Raw genomic sequence first — 20,619 nt, 5'->3', positions numbered from 1 at the left:
TATGTTTCATAGATGAACTTTTAGAATAACATCATCAATATGAATAAAATCCGAGCTTTAAAGTAAAAATATTAGAAATAAGTATTTATTTTATTACCCCTTTAGTAGAAATGAAAGATGGATAGTCCATCTCAAGAATTACAAGTAAATGTTCTCAAGATTATTGTGGTTTGTTGAATCATTTCTATGCATTAATAATTGAAGTTAGAAAGTTTCCCATAGCTAATTATTTTTTTTTCAGTAAAATAGTTAAAATTTTCTCTGGAACCTTTGTTTGAGACCTTAAAAATCAATTATTCAAATCATGTATCTCCATGAATGTTTCATTGCAGTGAGGGAAAAACAACATTTAGAAATTGTGTGCTTCAGTACAATACCACCTGCCTTTATATTTGACTAAATGGTTTCCACTTCAAGTAAGTACATTCTGTGTTATATATAGAATGACAGACACCAATTTCTTTTTATTTCAAAATCCATATGTAGGGGCGCCTGGGTGGCTCAGTCGTTAAGCGTCTGTCTTCGGCTCAGGTCCTGGGATCGAGCCCCACATCAGGCTCTGGGCTCAGTGGGAAGCCTGCTTCTCCCTCTCCCACTCCCCCTACTTGTGTTCCCTCTCTCACTGTCTCTCTCTCTGTCAAATAAATAAATAAAATCTTTTTTTAAAAAAATCCATTTGTAAATTAGTTATTTGAAACTCAGAATGCATGTTTTCCTAGAAGAAAAAATATTATAATATAATTAACTCCCAAGGTAAATCAGGCATACATGTAACTCAATGTATAACTAAAGAATAATAACAAAATTAATGTAATAATTCCATTTATTGAGTGGCAACTGACTTACTCTAATTATTAGTACGTTGGCTTGGATCAAATTATCTCATTTAATCCTGATAATAGCTTTGTGTATTCAGTATACAAATGGTTTTAGAGTATTCATGTTAATAGACTTTAGAATACTTATTTTTTGTTTCCATAGGAGAATATAATCCATATTTGAACTTTTTCAATGGTATTTGAATTTTCAGTGTGGACCTTTGAAGTTGTCAAACAAAAATAATCAATATATTTGAATTCTGCTTCCAGCAAAGATTTTGACCAAAATATCTCTGCTCCCATGAATACTTAGAAGACATAATAAATTGTAACTCAAAGTGATAGATACAGATATAAATATATAAACATATATCTATATGTATGTTTGCAATGAATGAATGCAAATCTTGAAGTGTTAAAAATAAAGCTCAATTAAGAACAGAAGTTGCTGTACATCTAGGAGGTGATTATCAAATTCAGAGATGAGTTACAATGCCCAAAGCCTTGACTTTAATGGCCATGCAGAAACAAAAGGTGAGACTTTGGGGGGCAATTAAGACATGAAGTTGGAATGAAGGGACTTGCACAAATCTGAGGTTCTCTAATTTTTTTTTTTTAATCTGTGGTAATAAAGGGATAACAAAATGTTTCCAGTGACCTAATATGAATCAAGTTATCATGTGTATGTTCAGTTCTCTGGGTAGTAAACAGAAATATCTCACAAGAATTCAAAACCAAGTGTTTGCTATGCGTGGGTTTGAACTCTGATCCTAAACTACTGTTTATATGCCTGAATCCTATATGTGTAAATCCTGAAATAGAAACATTAAGTATTAAAATTGGTAGTTCAGGTTATAAGGATAGATCTATAGATAAATGGAATAGAAGGAAGAAAATTGAAAGTCCAGAAATAAACCCTTACAATTGAAGCCAGTTGATTTTTGACAACGGTGCTGTATTAGTCAGGGTTGTCGGGGTTCTCCAGAGAAACAGGCCAAATAAGATAGGTCTCTGTGTGTGTGTGTGTGTGTGTGTGTGTGTGTGTGTGTGTGTGTGTAGATAGATAGATAGATACACAGATGGATAGGATAGATTTTAAGGAATTCACCTTCACAGTTGTGGAGGCTTGGCAAGTCCAAAATCTTTAAGGTAGGCTTGCAGACTGTAGACCCAGGGAAAAGTTGCAGTTTGAGTCCAAAGGCAGTCTGCTAGAGTCCCCTTCTTGCTAGGGGGACATCTTGGTTCTATTAAGGCCTTCAACTGATTGGGTGAGGTTAACCTACATTGTGGAGAGTAATCTGCTTTACTCAAAGTCTACCAGTTTAAATGTTAATCTCATTTTAAAAAAACTCCTTCACAGAAAAATTCAAAATGTTTTACCAAATATCTGGCTACTGTGGTCTAGCCAAGTGGACATGTAAAATTTGCTGTTATAGGTGCCAAGACAAGTCTAGAGCAAAGATTGTCTTTTCACCAAATAGTGTAAAAAACCCCAAATATCCACAGGCAAAAGAATGAAATTGGACCCCTTCCTTAAGCCATACACAAAAATAAACTCAAAGTGGACCATAGACTTAAAAGTAAGAGTTAAAACTATAAAATTCCTGGATGAAAACATCAGAGTAAAGACATAAATCTTCATGAACTTGGATTAAGCAATGGTTTATTAGATTTGACACCAAAAGCCATGTGGACAAAAAGGAAAAAAATTAGACTACATTGGACTACATCAAAATTCAATTGCTTTTGCTGAAAGTAAAACCATCAAGAAAGTGAAAGGACTACCTACTGAATGGGAGAAAACATTTGCAAATCATTTATCTGATAAGGGACTAGTATCCAGAATATACAAACACTTATAACTCAATAATAAAAAGAGAACACATTCAAAAAAATGGGAAAAATAATCTGAATAGACACATCTCCAGAAAATATATACAAAATTCCAATAGGCACATAAAAAGATGCTCAACATCATTAGCCCATTAGGGAAATGCAACTCAAAATTATAATGAGATACCACTTCATACTCACTAGATGGCTTATAATAAAAACAATAGATCATAACAAATGTTTATGAGGATGTGGAGAAATCAGAACCCTCAAACACTGCTTGTGGGCACGTACAATGCTATAAACATGACAGAAAACAGTTTGGCAATTCCTTAACATGCTAAACATAGAGTTACCATATGGTGTAGTAATTCCACTCCTGGGTTTATACTCAAAGAAAAATGAAAATATACATCCGTGCTAAAACTTATACATGAATATTCATAAAAGCATTATTTATAATAATCAAAAAGTGAAAACCACCCAGATGTCCATCAAATAATGAAAGAATAAGCAACATGCAGTATAGCTATACTATGGGATACTATTTGTCAGTAAAAAGGAAAAAAGTATTGGTACATGATACAACATAGACGTACTTTGAAAATATTATGCTCAATGAAAGAGGTCAAAACACCACATATTACATGATTCTATTTACATAAAAAAATTCCAGAATAGGCAAATCCTTAGGACAGACAGTATATTAGCAGTTGCTTGGGGAAGGGGAAGAGATGAGCAACTTCTAATGGGTACAGTCTTTCTTTTTGGGGTGATAACTTTTTCTAAACTTAGATTGTGATGATGGTTGCAGAATTCTGTGAATATACTGAAGCCGTTGAATTGTGTGCTTTAAACTCATGAATTTTATGGTATGTGAACTCTATCTCAATAAAGATGCTTAAAAAATGATTCCTGGGTGAGCATTTCTCCTGACACACTTGGAAAAAGTAAATGTAAAACTACTTTGAAGAGATATTTTTTATAATCTATGCTGCACAAAATGCCTATGGAGTAAATAGTTGATTTGCAAGATAAGATCACAATCAAATATTTTAAAAATCACAAGGAAATGATTTACCTGAGAACCAGCAAATATAAGAAATATATTTGAAATATATAAAAGAATAATAAAACAGTTTGAGACAGAAAATAAAATTTTATTTAATATAAAGCCATATATGAGTGGAAACCATAAGAAAAGAATTAGAGACTAGGAAAAAAAGGCAGACTGATTTGAAAAATCATCGCTTAAACCTTCTAGAAATTAAACAATTTTAAGGATTCTTGAAATAAAGATGAACAATGAGCAGGTCAAACAGTAGATGAAATAAAGCTGAAGAGAAAATGTTGAATGATTGGCTGGTAAAATTTCTCAGGATGTAGCCCAGAGAGATAAAAGATTAAGCAAATGAAAGAGAGACTAAGACATGTAGAAGACAGAATAGAAAATCCAACATATATATCAATATAAGTTAAAGAAGTAGAATAAAAGAAGGGCAATATTTGAAATGATAATGGTTAAAAGTTTTTCCAGGTTGAGGAAAAATAAGATTCCTTATAATCCAGAAGCAAAATGATTTCTAACCAGGATAAATACAAATAAAGTTATACCAGTAATATCCAGTTGAAACTGCTGGACACGAGAGGCAACAAAAAAATAAAGACAATCAGGAGAAAGAAGATTACCAGGAAAGAAAAGGTGAGGAAGAGGAAGAGATTAACTACACAGAAATAACATTTGGACCGCAGCAGATATCTCAAAAACAATAAGAAAGCTTAGAAAATAAAGAATAAATAATAGTCTCACGATGCTTAGAGGAAATAACTACCAGTTTAGAGTTCTATACCCCACTAAATAGTTCTTCAAGAGTTGGTGGAGGGTGGAGATATTTTCAGATAGAGGACTTTTCGTTTGCTGGATTTTTGTTTTTAGTCACTAGAGACCTTCCATCACTTAAAGTACCACTTAGTAATTTACTGTGGGAAGAAGAAAATTGAACCCAGAAGGTAGGAGCAGGATTCATAAATGGATGATAAGAATGGATATTGATAAATATGAGGTAAACCTAAATGAAAATTACTGTAAAAATAATGACTAATCGTATGTGGTTTAAAAATCAGACAAGGGGTGCCTGGGTGGCTCAGATGGTTAAGCGTCTGCTTCAGCTCAGGTCATGATCTCAGGGTCCTGGGATCGAGCCCCACGTCAGGCTCTCTGCTCAGCAGGAAGCCTGCTTCTCCCTCTCCCTCTACTGCTCCCCCTGCTTGTACTCTTTCACTCTCTCTGTTAAATAAATAAATAAAATCTTAAAAAAAAAAAAGACAATGAAAATATTAGACATAAATTACAGGGAAGGAGTTAGAAGTTACTTATATCATGGGTGGGGAGTATAAGGATATTGATTAATGTTAGACTTTGTCAGGTTAGGTTACACATATTAGAAACTTAAGGGGAACCACTAAAATAACAGAAAAATAACGTATAACTTCCAATAGTTTAAAGGGGAAAAAATGGAAAAGACAGTTGGTCAGGGCAACTGGAGACAATAAAGAAAAAAAGAACATCAAAATACAAAGTAAGTTGGCAGAAATAAAATACTAAGAAACACAATAAAGGAAAATGTAATAAACTTGACAATTAAAAGGTGAAAATTTGATGACTGGATTCCAAATTTCCAGCTATATGCTATTTTTTTGGGAGGGGGCAAAGGCAGAGGAAGAGAGACTCAAGCAGGCTCCACACCTAGCATTGAACCTGACATGGGGCTTGATCTCACAACCCTGAGCTGAAACCAAGAGTCGGACACTTAACCAACTGAGCCACCCAGGCACCCCAGCTATATGCTATTTTAAAAGGTACATCTTAAACATAGTAACATGGTAAATTTAAAAGTAAGAGGAATAAAAATCTTATACCCGACAAATATTAACCATAAGAAGCTGGTGTAGGTGTACAACTCCCAGGGAAAACAGTTTAAGGTAGAAAACAGTAGTAAGGTTAAAGAGGGTCACTGTAAAATGATAACTTTAAAAAAACTTCACTAAGACGATGTAATAAGAAAAAAAGAAAAATCCATTTTCCTATTACTTATGCATGTATAATTCTCAAAAGGTTTAAAACTAGATTAGTCCTACTTGAACAAACTTCCTTTTATTCCTTGACATCTCTCCTTGAAAGCTTAGAACACATTTCTTTCACTAAGCCTTCTAGTACTGATTTTTTTCCAACCTTTTTCTGTCTCCCCTTTTGCTCTTACATGGCATATTGTATATCGAGTTATGTGGGAAACCTCACAGGAGCTTTGTCTTTTATGTGTTTGTAAGTGCCATGTACCCTTACAACTATTATAAATAAATAATCATCATCATCTTGGGATAAAAATGAAACATAAAAGTGTCAACCTTTCAAACAAAAATGAGTTACCTTTCTCTCTTTAACTATACCTTAGAGATGCATTCTTGTAAAATTCTAGAAACTCAAGTATATTATTTAAGTTAAAAAAAGAAAAAAAGTGTTGTATCAGTCTAGAGTGAACAACCATCCTGGTTTGCCTGATTTTAGCACTGAAAGTCCTGTATCCCAGGAAACTCTTTGGGCACCTGGGATACTTGTTTGCTCAATAATATCACTTGTCTTTTAAGAAAGCCAAAGCACATACATCTTATATCTTTTATTGAAAATTCATCTAAATGTTCAGGCAAAAAGACCAAAAGTTAATATCCATAATGGAGAAAAATATTAACAGTTTTCCTTAATCTGAGTCCTCTATTTCTGTTGTTAAAAAAAAAAGTCCACATTTTTGTAGCCTATCTCTTTAATTTGATTAAATGTAGGGCATCTTATTAAGTGCGAAGTTTGCAAAGCAGTGGAAATGGCTTTTCCTTTAAACTAACATCTGTCGTCAAGAAGTCTCTGGTGTTCCTGGAATTTTTATTAAGTATGCTCGAGAAACTCACAATTATTTTCAAGCGCCATAGCATCTAACAAGTTGAAGACGGTGAAGGAAGTATAAGGCTAGTAACCCATTCTTAAAAAGAATGCATCAGAAATGTTTCTTAGCCTTGCATTCACCTATATTGAATAGTTTTTTTGTTTGTTTGTTTGTTTTTTGCCAAGGAAGTGGATAAAATTGACCAGAATTTACAGGCAAGGAGAAAAAGTATAGTTAGATTATGATACATTTCCATAAGCAAATAATATAAACCTCTCTACTATCTGAATTATAAAAAAAACATATTTTCCACATCTGATAACTTACAAATTTAAATTTTCTCATGTGGTCATTATGGCTCTGGAAACCTAATAATATTTTCTCAAAAGTGTTCATCCGCTTACAAAACTATATACTAACTGGTAGGGAGTTCCAATAGGTCAGGAGTTCCAATAGGAATAGGAATTGGAAGTTCCCCCTAATCTTTAGGGGACTCATATTTTATTAGATATCAAAAGTAAACAAATGAGTTTATTTAAGTAGAATAAAACTGTATATAGGAGGTGCCATCATTATAACAAAGAAATTACTGAGGTGTGTAGCAAAAAATTCACAAAGGATATGATGCTTGAACTGGATCTTGAATTCATTCATTCATCCATTTGTGCATGCATTTATCAAAATTATTAAGCATCAGTTCTGTGCCAGGCACTGTGCTTAGTGCTGGCTATCATTGTTTGTTGGTTTGTTTTACTTCCAAGATTTTATTTAAATTCAAGTTAGTTAACATATAGTGTAGTATTGGTTTCAGGAGTAGAATTTAGTGATTTTTTTTTTAAAGATTTTATTTATTTATTTGAGAGAGGGAGAGCACAGAGGGAGAGTGAGAGGGAGAAGCAGACTCCCTGCTGAGCAGGGAGCCCAATGTGGGACTCGATCCCAGGACCCTGAGATCATGACCTGAACCAAAGGCAGACGCTTAACCGACTAAGCCACTCCAGCACCCCAAATTTAGGGTTTTATCACTTACATATAACACCCAGTGCTCATCACAACACGTGCCCTCCTTAATGAGTTCTGGCTATGGTTGTAAACAAGATAGAGAGGCTCCTAACATCACATAGCATACACTCTATTAGGAAGGAGAGACAATAAACATATTCACAAATAAATAAAATACATTAATTTCGGATGGCAGCAAATGTTATCAAAGGAATAAGCAGGTGATATGGGAGAGGCCACTGGAGGAAGCTGAGGGATGGGCAGATGGGATGGGGGTAAACAAGGGCATTTCAAGGGACAGGTCCTTTTAAGCTGTCTGGCTCCTTTCTACAACATGAAGTTGGCATTTCACGTAAGTGGTCACCAAAATCCTTGCTTTTTCTTGGTAACTGTCTTAAAGAATAAATCCTAACGTTACATCTACCACATTCTAATTTGTCTTTAATCTTTCACTCTTTTGACTTCACATCTTTTTTCTCTCTTTATTGTCTTGCCAGACTGTTATTTAACACCCTTTTCTTGCTTGCAAACTTTCCATATTCTGATTCCTATTTTTTCCCTGGCATGGCCAGAAGTAAAGGGAGTCGGAGAACAGGAGATGAATACGAAGCCAGAAAGCCATTATCTTCTGTAACTTCCAGGACAATACATATAGGAGCAGGAAGAGCCAAATAAAATTAAGAATAGACCTCAGAGGAGTGGAGTAATGTAGAAAGAAGAAAAGAGCAAGAAGAGAAGGTCCGGATATTTTGCCATTAACAGGGATGAAAGAACTAAAATTCTACCTTATTAGATACAAACACGGGAGTGAGTCAGACTCAGATGAAAGTCCAGAGTTTTTAGAAACCCGCCAACCTTTTGGCACCAACTGATACTGTTACGAACTTGGGGACCAATTCCTGGTTATATATTGAACTGTAGGACTGATGAGCCAAAGCAACGTTTACCACTAGAAATGTTCTATCACTGTAGGTCTGTGCTTCCTTGCTAATCAGCCCTCTGTCCCCGAAGACATTTATGATCTGTTCCAACAACTAAAAGATGGGGAGTTAGAGTACACAGTATATGGGGACTTATATTCCTCCTGCCATTAATGTCTACTTTAGAACCAAGATCTGAAGAGAATGATCATCTTTTACCTCTACTCTGCTTGTGTCTACCTTGGCCCTATGTTGAGCAAATTCCAGTGATTACAGTTGCTTTGATGGAAGACTGTAGCAGGTTATAACAATAACTACACAATTATTATGTTTCAAGGTATTACTGTCTTAACAGTTTTTTAAAATGGCCTTACAATCAGAAAAAAACACAGCAACTTAAATAGAAACACTAAATGATCCACAGTCTCACTGATGCTTGTGATCCTTTTTTACTATTTTCACTGCTAATGCCTTAACTTACAAGGTAGGTGAGAAATTCATTCAGAGATTGTCATTTCCTTCACATACTTAAAAGAAAGCAGAAGAGTCTGTTTAAAATGAGATATCTTGGTTTGGCACCCAAATATGCCTTCTTTTCATTTAGTGTTACACTAATTAGTTCAGCACTATCATCCAACTGTCAGATCGTATTTACTTCAGTTAATTTCATTTCCACCCAAAGCTTTTCCATAAAAGTGAACAATAGCTTATTGTTTTCATCAATAATTTGTCATAGTGACTGCTCTATATTCAGGTGTAATATTCCTTATCTTGGAAGATAAAAAATTCTGTGCGCATACATGGACATATAAATACGAGTTTGCTGATAAATTCTAGCAAAAAAAAAATGCACACACTTTGCTAATGAGCTATTTCATAAACAAGGAGTTTTTGTTATATAACTTTGTATGTGTCTTCAGGGATATTTCATTTTAATTTTCTAAGTGAAGGGAGGACAGTATAGGCACATGACATTTTTTAAATACAAACCTAAAATTATTTTTAATACATGTTCACTAAGCATTTAACATTATAAATATTTGCCCTAACTATTTCTTTATAAGATACTTAAAAATTACATGTGGCTGTATTATCTGTGACATGACAGTTTAGTAGCCAATTAAGTTTTGAAAGTTGGTCTTCTTTTAGAAGTGAAAGAAACAGGCACAAAATAAACATTCTATACTGAGCAATTATGAGTAGGATGTTTTTAAGGATGCAAAAAGTTATTTTTGTGAATGCAATTTTACTTCCAAGCGCTGGCAGAATTATTTATGTATTTGTCTATGTGAAAAGAGATTCATATTTGAAAACATTATCAAATTTTTCCCTATTTGGTACAAATTTGTTCCCAAATGTGTCCTAATTCTCTCAGTGCATCTGGACAAAGACATTTGCCAAGAAGATAAGCAGACATGACTCCTAAGATGACTAACTTTTTGGTCCAGGGAGGAATGAGGTTTGTTCATCTCCCAACCACTTTTTCTCTGTGTGGACGATTCTTGGCTCTCCTTGGTAGACATAAACATGCACTCAGGATTGGCTTAATGTAAGGGGAATGTGTAAATCTCCCTAGGCATGATTTCAAGTTATCTCTGGTCTAGGCTTAAATTTCAAGGACTGGGAGAGCAGTCCTTTGTGTCTCCCTGGGAATAAAGGTAAACTCCAGGACAATGGGATTGGCAGGACAGCGTCAATGGGAGATGAGGAGGACTAGGGCATCTAAGATAAAGAGGCAGGTTGACCATAAAGGAGGAATTTCAGATTTGCTATAGATTTCTATTTCTAGAATTAATGTTTAACTTTTATAAATTTTGACAAGATTTCCTATATCTTAGTATTCATTAGGGTGAAAGTACATTCATAAGGAACACTTTAGATCTTAATGTCACAAGAAGTACAGCATCCTGTCCTAAAATATAACTTTTGAAAGATAATTGCAGAGTTTTGGCTTTGAATGATTTACCATGTCCCATTCCAATATGCTCTCATTGTTAGGGGAAATGGGAAAAAAAGTGTGATTAGTAGTTTGGGCAGGTAGGAAAGAGCAAGTCTAAGGTGAATATTACTAAGTATTTCTAATGTTCATGGTTCATGGCATAATTATTCATAAGAATGAAAACAGTGAGCATAACCCAAATGTTCAACTATGAAATATCTGTTGTAGATATCATGAGTGTTAGACATTAAGAAATACGCAGGTCTTTGGGAAATGTTCAAAATACATTAAATGAAAAACTAAGTTATAAAAGAGTAATCCATAGATAATGTCTTAAATACATTATGTAGGGGACATGGGGACATGCCCCGCAGAGCCCCCCCCCCCCCCCTTCAAGGATAGATTTCTTGTTCAGCCACAGGGCTGTGGTTGGCAGACAGCTTCTGGCTGTCAGTTCCTTCTGGGTCAGCCTCAGCTTCGGGGAGCTGCTTTGCCTGACCTCACTCTCTTCCTGGGGCAGCCCACACCCAGCACTTGATGCAGGTTGGGGTAGGATTCAACAATCTGGACCTGACATAAACCACTCTGAAAGGTAAGACTTGCGCTCGAGCTCCTCCTCAGGTTGGCTGAGATTTTTCAGACCTGACAAAGTTTGATTTCTTCCTCCACCCAAGCCTGTTTTTCCCTTCCCTTTCACATTAAATCCTGAAAAACATCTTCCATCTAAAACTCTGTGTCAGCATCTGCCTCTGGAGAACCCATCTGTGGTAGAATTCCCCCCAGAGATATCCATATTATAATCCCAGAATCCTGTGAATATGTTACCCTACATGGCAGAGGGGACTTTGCAATGAGTAGAGATTATTTGGTGGGCCCAGTGTAAACACAGTGGGAATTAGGAATATCAGATTGAAAGGAGGGGATATGATTAAAAAAACAAAACAAAACAAAAAAACAGAGGTCAGAGTCAGAGAGAGATTCCAAGATGCTAGTTTGCTGGCTTTGAAAATAGAGAAAGGAGACATGAGCCTAGGAAACCTAAGGCAGTCTCGAAAAGGTGAGGAAATAGATTCTTCCCCAGAGCCTCTAGAAGGAGCAGACAACTTGGTTTCAGCTTAGCAAAACCCATTTGAGGTTTCTGACTTTCAGAACCATGAAATTGTAAATTTGTTTTAAGCCTCTAAGTTTGTGATAATTTGTCAAAACAGCAATAAGAAACTAATTTACCACCCAACATCTCATTTTGTACGATATCATTTTAGTGAAAAATATTTTTCAGAGGGAAAAATCCTGGGACAATATATACTGAAAGGTATATAATATTTATCAATGAGTAAGATTTTCCTATTTTGCTTATTTGTTTTCTAGATTTTCTATAATAAATACATGTTTCTTCTGTAATACATGAATTTTTAAAGCAGAAAAAGAATTGTCTTCATGACTTTAATCAAGATACTCAAAAGTAATAATGGAATACATGGACTCAACAACCTTTCTTTTTTTTCTTTCTTTTTTTTTTAAATTTTATTATGTTATGTTAGTCACCATACCATACATCATTAGTTTTTGATGTGATGATCCATGATCCATTGTTTTCATATAATACCCAGTGCTCCGTGCAGTACGTGTCCTCCTTAATACCCATCACTGGGCTAACCAATCCCCATTCCCCCCTCCCCTCTAAAACCTTGTTTGTTTCTCAGAGTCCATAGTCTCTCATGGTTCATCTCTCCCTCCATTCCCCCCCCCTTCATTTTTCCCTTCCTTCTCCTAATGTCCTCCATGCTATTCCTTATGTTCCACAAATAAGTGAAACCATATGATGATTGACTTCCTCTGCTTGACTTATTTCACTTAGCATAATCTCCTCCAGTCCCATCCATGTTGATGTAAAAGTTGGGTATTCATCCTTTCTGATGGCTGAGTAATATTCCATTGTATATATGGACCACATCTTCTTTATCCATTCATCTGTTGAAGGGCATCTCGGCTCTTTCCACAGTTTGGCCATTGCAGACATTGCTGCTATGAACATTGGGGTGCATATGGCCCTTCTTTTCACTACATCTGTGTCTTTGGGGTAAATACCCAGGAGTGCAATTCCTGGGTCATAGGGTAGCTCTATTTTTAAATTTTTTAGGAACCTCCACACTGTTTTCCAAAGTGGCTGTACTAACTTGCATTCCCACCAACAGTGTAGGAGGGTTCCCCTTTCTCCACAACCTCTCCAACATTTGTTGTTTCTTTCCCTGTCCATTTTTGCCATTCTAACTGGTGTAAGGTGGTATCTCAGTGTGGTTTTGATTTGAATTTCCCTGATGGCTAATGATGATGAACATTTTTTCATGTGTCTGTTAACCATTTGTATGTCTTCTTCAGAGAAGTGTCTTTTCATGTCTTCTGCCCATTTCTTTGACTTGATTATTTGTTTTTTGGGTGTTGAGTTTGAGAAGTTCTTTATAGATCTTGGATACCAGCCCTTTATCTGTAGAGTCATTTGCAAATATCTTCTCGCATTCTGTGGGTTGCCTCTTTGTTTTGTTGACTGTTTCCTTTGCTGTGCAGAAGCTTTTTATCTTGATGAAGTCCCAAAAGTTCATTTTTGCTTTTGTTTCACTAGCTTTTGGAGATTAAACAACTTTTCTAAAGGAAAAGTGAGAAAAGAACCCTATTGATTATAGTAATAGAATAATCCTTCACAAACAGAATTGTGAAATCAGATCAATTCAAATGGATTAAATAACAGCTTAATACATGCAAAATTAAGTCATTAATAATAATAATAATTTAGTTTCATTCAATCATTCCTCTGTTTTTTTGTTTGTTTGTTTTGAGAGGCAGGGGACAGAGGGAGAAGGACAAGCAGACTCCACACCCAGCACGGGGCCCAACACAGGGATCGATCTCACAACCCTGGGATCATGGCCTGAGCTGAAATCAAGCATTGGACACTTAACCAAGTGAACCACCCAGGCGCCCCTCATTCCTCTGTTAATGGTGGTTATTCATGTTGATTTTTTGTTTTTAATTTTTTCTTCACCATTAACAATGCTACCATATATCCTTCTACCTAGATTTTTATCTATTGGCTCTTTAATGCTTTTAGGATAGATTCTCAAGAAATGAATTCCTGGGTAGAGAATTTATATATTTTCATTTCTAATAGATGTTGTAAGATCGCTCTGCAAACATGCTACAATTTAAATTTTCACTAGCAATACATAGGTACTACCCATTCCCCAGAGTGCTCTTTTAGATTTTTACAAACTCAAGACACAAATGATATGACTGGGCTTAGGAAGCAGGCAGAACTTGCAGTAAAGGTGATTTGAAACTTAACTCAAGGTTTTTGGCTGGGAAATGTTTATATATATCCTATTTCTGATTGAGATCGGTCCTGAGAGCAAGAGGTTGAGTGTATGACCCACCTTTCCAGTCTCATCTCCAGTTAGTTACCTTAGCTCTAATCCAACCACACTGAGATGTATTCTCCTTGCCATCCTTTCATTGTTCACAGTTTGATTTTCTTCTGCCTGGAATGTTGCCTATTATCAATCTATTTTCATATTATAAGATGATGGAATCCAAGAAGTTCAGAATTTGGGGGGGAGACAAGATATGCATATTTCCACCGAACCCAGTATACATTGCTTTTCTCCTGACTTGTCCTTTAACACCTAAACTTAAAACTGTGCTAGTGAGAAGCTTTCCCTCATTTCTTCAGCTGATGTTATTTTCACCTTATTGGAATCTATAATGCTTTGCTTGTACTTTTTTTTTTTAAAGATTAGTACAGTAAGTACCTTAGAATTTAGATAGTCTTCTTCAAAATTAAAATTTAGGTAGTCTTCTAAATTAAAACATCCCTGGAGGAATGAGTTGCCCTTACATATCTTTATATACCCCTCTTCCTCCCAAAACAGCATCTTATAATGAATAGAGATGTAAATATTTATTGAATGAAATGTATGCCTGTTTATAGTACAAATGTGAAACTATTAGCAGTTATGGCAAACAAAGTAAACAACAACAAAATCCCTAAATCCCACTAATATGCATAAGACAAAGACTTTGAGAAGTTTTCTTCTCAAAGGAAACCATATCTGAGGCAGAGAAACCATACCTGTAGAATCAGGGGTATATTTATCCAAAGTCAGAAATTCTAATAATTTTGAACAGTCCTAAATTCCTGTAATGAATGTGACCAGTCAGCCTATAACCATTTGTTATAGATTTAATTGCATTCTCCAAAAAGATAGGCTGAAATTCTAATTTCCACTATCTCAGAATGTGACTTTATTTGAATAGAGGATTGTTGCAGATGTAATTAGTTAAGATGCGGTCATACTAGAGTAGGGTGGGCTCTTAATCTAATATAGATAGTGTCCTTATAAGAAGAGAGGAGACATAAGAGACAAAGACACAGAGAGAACACCATGTAAAGATAAAGCAGATATCTTGGAGTGGGTGCCTCTACAAACCAGGGTCACTGAGGATTGTCAGCAACCACCAAAAGCTAAGAGAGAAGCGTGGAGCAGAGTGTCTCCCTCACAGTCCCCAGTAGGAACCAAACTTGTCGATACCCTGGTTTTGGACTTCTAGCCTCCAGAACTGTGGGAGGGTAAATTTGTTTTTTTTTTAAAGATTTTATTTATTTGACAGAGGGAGACATAGTAAGAGAGGGAACACAAGCAGGGGGAGTGGAAGAGGGAGAAGCAGGCTTCCCGCGGAGCAGGGAGCCCGGTGCGGGGCTCGATCCCAGGACCCTGGGATCATGACCTGAGCCAAAGGCAGACGCTTAATGACTGAGCCACCCAGGTGCCCCGGTAAATTTGTTTTTTGAGATCCTTCAGTTTGTGGTAATTTGTTATGCAGCCCTGGAAAACTAATATGCCATTCTTCTCCCTTATCCTTTGTTCACAATAAAAATTTAAATTCAATGTTTTTAATAAGCTGATGGCCAACTGGTATTTGAGAAAAGTTGAGAAGGTGAAAACTATTATTTGTGATTACCTCTTCAGGCAGTGGGTAGAGAAGCCCCTTGAGGAACTGTAATGAGGAAAGCCAAACACAGACAGAATGCTATGTCCCAGCCAGGGAAGTATCCAATGGCCAGGTAAGTAGATAAAAGGGACAAAGCAGAGGTCTAAGGTTCCTGTATTAATCAACATCAGGGAGATCTGAAGAAATTGAAGCAGCAGGTAGGCTGCTTGGGTTGGTTCCAACACTGATGGATCAGAAGTCTTCATCAATTGAAGGAACAAGGGCAATGTAACTCGAGAACAGAGACACAGAGCCAGAGGAAAGAGAAAGAAAAGGAGTAATTCTGAAGTTAAGGCTGTTTGTTTCCCCAAACTTCAACTTCCTTTGTTCTTGCCTCACAAAGACAAGTTTCAGTCTTAAGGAACTCTTTCTTGCCTGGATGCCTATAGAGGTCTTACAATCTAAAAACAAATAGATGAGTACCGCGGGATTGCCAGAGCAGGGCAAAGACACAATTTTCTGGCGGAGGTAGTTCTTATATTGATCATTTAAGCCAGTCTCTTCATAAAATATTAACATTACAAGGCTTAGTTAGAAGATGTTAACTGCTGAGAGCTCTAGTGAGGTCTGAGTTTATGTTGGACTGTAACTCCAACATAATATTTTTCTTTTAAATCAGTAAACACAAAGACACGTTTCTTTTTCGCTACAGAGGAAACTTCAGAATATTATTGTGGAACACCCTGCAGGTATTGCACAGTAAAGAAATATTCCTCATTTTAGTCTAGCATCTGAAACTTCACATAGATATAAAAGTATACAAAAATTATTGTCAACATCTCATGCCTCCAACTTTCATTTTCAGCCTTCAGAGTACAGTCAGTGTGATGTTTTGCCCAGAGACTGTTGTTATCCCAAATGAGAAGGAATGTGTGGTGCTATTAGAAATGAATACGTCAAGCTATAGTCAAGCACCAGGAGATGAATAGGGTAAGTATGAGAATTTTTCAAAGATATGTCATTGCTCTAGAGTAATACTTGGGTGCTCAAATGGCAAAGGAGACTCGTGGCAGAAGACCGCAGAGGATGTTTCCCTCCATTTATATAAAATGGGAAATCAAGGTCTGCAAAGACCTTTTGAGGTTTTGGGTTTTTTTTTTTGTTTTATACAGGATATTTAAATGAAACATTATCTGTGATGTCCTAATCTGCCAGTTCATTCACTTACAGTTGACCCTTGAGCAATGTGGGTGTTAGTGATACTGATGCCCCCCCATGCAGTCAAAAATCCCCGTATAACTTGATACCCCCAAAACTAATAGCCTACTGCCAACTGGAAGCCTTATTAATAACATAGTCGATTAACACATATTTTTAATGTTATATGTATTACATACTATATTCTTACAATAAAATAAGCTAGAGAAAAGAAATGTTATTGAGAAAATACATTTACAGTACTGTACTGTATTTATATTTTAAAAAACTACCTATAAATGGAACCATGCAGTACAAACCCATCTTCTTCAAGAGTCAACTGTAGTAAAATTCCACAAAACCTTTCAAATATAAATGGGATACAAAGTGATAAATATAGTTCCTGTGCCTTAGGACTATATATAGGGAAGAGACAGATGTATAAAATTAACCATAATTTATGGCAGAATGTGATGAATCAATTATAGAGTCAAATCAAAATCTGTATGTATACAAGAGAGCATAATTCCCACCAGAAAATCAGAGGCGTTTTCTTGGAAGATATGGGATTTGAGTATTTGAACAGAGCTTTAAAAGTTAGGTGAGGTTTCACCAGTCAGAGGCAGAGAGAGAGAGGAATTCAGACCAGAGACTAGCAGTGAAGGCTTATAGATGGTAAATGTAGAGGTCAGGTAAGAATTCTAGTGTGTCTGGACTATAGGGAACAAGGACAGTCATTTGACATTGAGATCACAGAGTGCCTAGAATGCCAAAGTTAAAGTAGTTGTATGATATTCCTTGAGAATTGGCAAGTCATAAAAATATTTTAGTGAGTCATAGAGTCTTTTTTTTTTAAATCACCTTCCACTCAACACATCAACTATACAACTCTTTCTTGATCTCATTACTCAGATGACAGATTGCAAGTTTTAGTCTGTTTTCAGAGATTTACCCTTCTTTCCCTTTTCCCTGACAGCTTTTCTCTTCAGATTCTAACTTTTGACATTTGATACATAAGTCTCTGAACTACAGTGTTTGTGTTGAGTTATTTGATCAAGCCATAAGCTTGTATTTGTAGATTATCAATATTTGTTTTAAATCTTGGTAAAACTGAGCTTACCCTGTGATAAAATTTTGGCATGAATGTTAACATTAGCTCAGTGCTTCAAAATCAATCTGACTCACTTTACATTAACTTGATTTTTAGCATGAGATCCACAAAGATTACCCATCTAGCATCAAAATATGATGTAGAAATAAGATAACTGAATTGACATGTATTCCTTAGAGCAACTCTATCCACTGTTTCTTTCTCCAAAACAGTTTTGACAGCTTGTCAAACATTTTCTCACAAAGAGTCATCATATGACTACCTTCATCAAACTACCTGTCTGTTCACACCCATTCAGGCTTAAAACAGAATCAGTGTATATCCATTTGTTTCTAGCATTGTGAATAAGAATTGCTCAATTCAACACATCCTGAGAGATAACATGGTCTAATGGATTGAGCAACAAATAGAAAGTTTAAAGTTTAGGCATCTATTTCTGGCGGGTTTTTATTTTTATTTATATTTTTATTTATTTATTTATTTATTTATTTATTTATTTATTTATTACAGATTTGTCATATACTTGAGAGGATTTTACTTCACTTCTGTCTATATTCTCTTGTCCAGCTCCTAAACTTCTTTTGTGGCATTTGCCATCTGTCATTAAGAAGATGATGCTGATGTACAAGATACGATCTATAGAGGAGAGCATTATTTCTAAAAGCTCTTGGGAAGATATTTATTGAGAAAACACCCTCTCTATTTTCTTCTCCAGTTATAAGTTCTTGCACCCTGATTCATTGTGCAGCTCCAAATTAAAAAGAGTTCTCGGGGCGCCTGGGTGGCTCAGTCGGTTAAGCGTCTGCCTTCAGCTCAGGTCATGATCCCAGGGTCCTGGGATCCAGCCCCGCATCGGGCTCCCTGCTCAGTGGGGAGTTTGCTTCTTGCTCTCTTTCCTGCCTCTCCCCTTGCTTGTGCTCTCTCTCAAGTAAATAAATAAAATCTTAAAAAAATAATAAAAATAAGAAGAGTTCTCATTCACGCTTGTTAAAATTCTTGTCACATTTTGCCTCTGTTTTTAAGATGTTAGTTCTGTCAAAGTAAAATGTTCCATATTACATTTCTATTTCTTTGGGATAAAAATGAAATCTAAGCTATTTCTAAAGGAAAAAAAACTTGGTTGCATGGATGCTTGTGTGCTTTCTGTCTCTCTCTCTTTCTCTGATTCTGTCTTTTTCATTCTTGAGAATGATTACAAAAATATGTGCTTTCATGAACTACCCCTACCCAATCTTGGGGCTTATATATTTTTTGATATCAATTATTATGTTGATAAACCTATTTAACAGTTCAAATTTATTTTTTGAATATGCGTGAAAAGTGGAAGACGCACCACTTAATCTGCACACAACTTAATCCTTACTATCATGAAAGCAACTTCATTTAAGTTCTACATGCATCTCAACTTATCTTTAAGAAACAAAATAGTGTATGATATATCAATAAGGACTTTAAAAGGATATCTGAAAATAAAATATTCAGTGTAAAATTATTTTTCAATTGCATGATGCCACACGTTTTCATTATTAACTATTATTTTAAATAATTCTGTTTTAAGTTTTCCCATGAGAGAAAGAAGTTTTAAACTGGCTGCCAGGATTAATTTTTTATTATTTTTTAATTTAATTTTTTTATCAGGAGTAATTTTAAAACCAGGAAGAAAAAAATAAATAAGAAAACATGAAATGTCAACAACAGTAAAGATGGTCAAAGAGGCTTCTTAGTCCTCTTAACTGAATGGCAAGTGACCAATGGAAATGCTTTGCAACCTTTGATGGAATTATGCATCAATTCCATCCTAGCCTTTTAAGAGAACTAATGGCAAACACTTTATATTTCTGTGATAATCAAATTCTTTCTTTCACTATACTATGCTTAAGCATATTGAGTCCATTTATACCTAAAGTAATACAATTGACTTTTTTTGTTTGTTTTGTTTCAAGTTTTTATTTAAATTCTAGTTAGTTAACATAGAGTGTAATACTGGTTTCAGGAATAGAATTTAGTGATTCATCACTTACATATAATATCCAATGCTCATCACAAGTACACTCCTTAATACCCACTACCCATTTAACCATCCCCCACCCATCTCCCCTTCAGCAACCCTCAGTTTGTTCTCTGTAGTTGAGAGTCTCTTATGGTTTGCCTCCATCTTATTTTTTCTTTTTTTTCTTCCTTTCCCTATGTTCATCTGTTTTGTTTCTTAAATTCCACACATGAGTGAAATCATATGGTATTTGTCTTTCTCTGACTAATTTCGCTTAGCATAATATATTCTAGCTCTATCCACATTATTGCAAATGGCAAGATTTCATTCTTTTTGATGGCTGAATAATATTATATATATATATATATATATATATATATATATACACACACACACACACACGTTTGTATATACATATATAATATGTGTATGTATATATATGTATATACATATATACAATATATATATACATCATATCTTCTTTATCCATTCATCAGTCAATGGATATTTGGGATCTTCCCAAATTTAGTTATTGTTAATAATGCTGCTATAAACATCGGGGTGCATGTGCCCCTTTGAATCAGTATTTTTGTATCCTTTGGGTAAAACCTAGTGGTACAATTGTTGGGTCATAAGGCAGTTCCATTCTTAACTTTTTGAGGAGCCTCCTTACTGTTTTCCACAGTGGCTGCACCGGTTTGCATTCCCACCAACAATGTAAGAGGGTTTCCTTTTTTCCACATCCTTGCCAAAATCTATTATTTCCTGTGTTGTTAATTTAGCCATTCTGACTGGTATGAGGTGATATCTCATCATAGTTTTGATTTATACTTCCCTGATGATAAGTGATGTTGAGCATTTTTTCATGTGCCTACTGGCCATTTGTATGTC

General features: G+C 35.4%; 1 long non-coding RNA gene across 2 annotated transcripts in view; it reads left to right on the top strand.

Annotated features, from left to right (window-relative positions):
- The window catches only part of LOC116630812, a 32,191-nt gene extending 15,782 nt beyond the window's left edge, over positions 1 to 16,409 (top strand). For both annotated transcript variants that reach the window (XR_004299021.1, XR_004299020.1), the window contains exon 4: positions 16,296 to 16,409. This is a non-coding gene — a long non-coding RNA (uncharacterized LOC116630812). The remainder of the gene's footprint in view (positions 1 to 16,295) is intronic.
- Positions 16,410 to 20,619: the final 4,210 nt, after the last annotated feature.

Source organism: Phoca vitulina, unplaced genomic scaffold (genome assembly GCF_004348235.1).
Source record: "Phoca vitulina isolate PV1807 unplaced genomic scaffold, GSC_HSeal_1.0 scaffold4, whole genome shotgun sequence".
NCBI lineage: Eukaryota > Metazoa > Chordata > Mammalia > Carnivora > Phocidae > Phoca > Phoca vitulina.
Note: the sequence above shows the minus strand (reverse complement) of the source record. Positions and strands in the feature narration are given on the sequence as shown.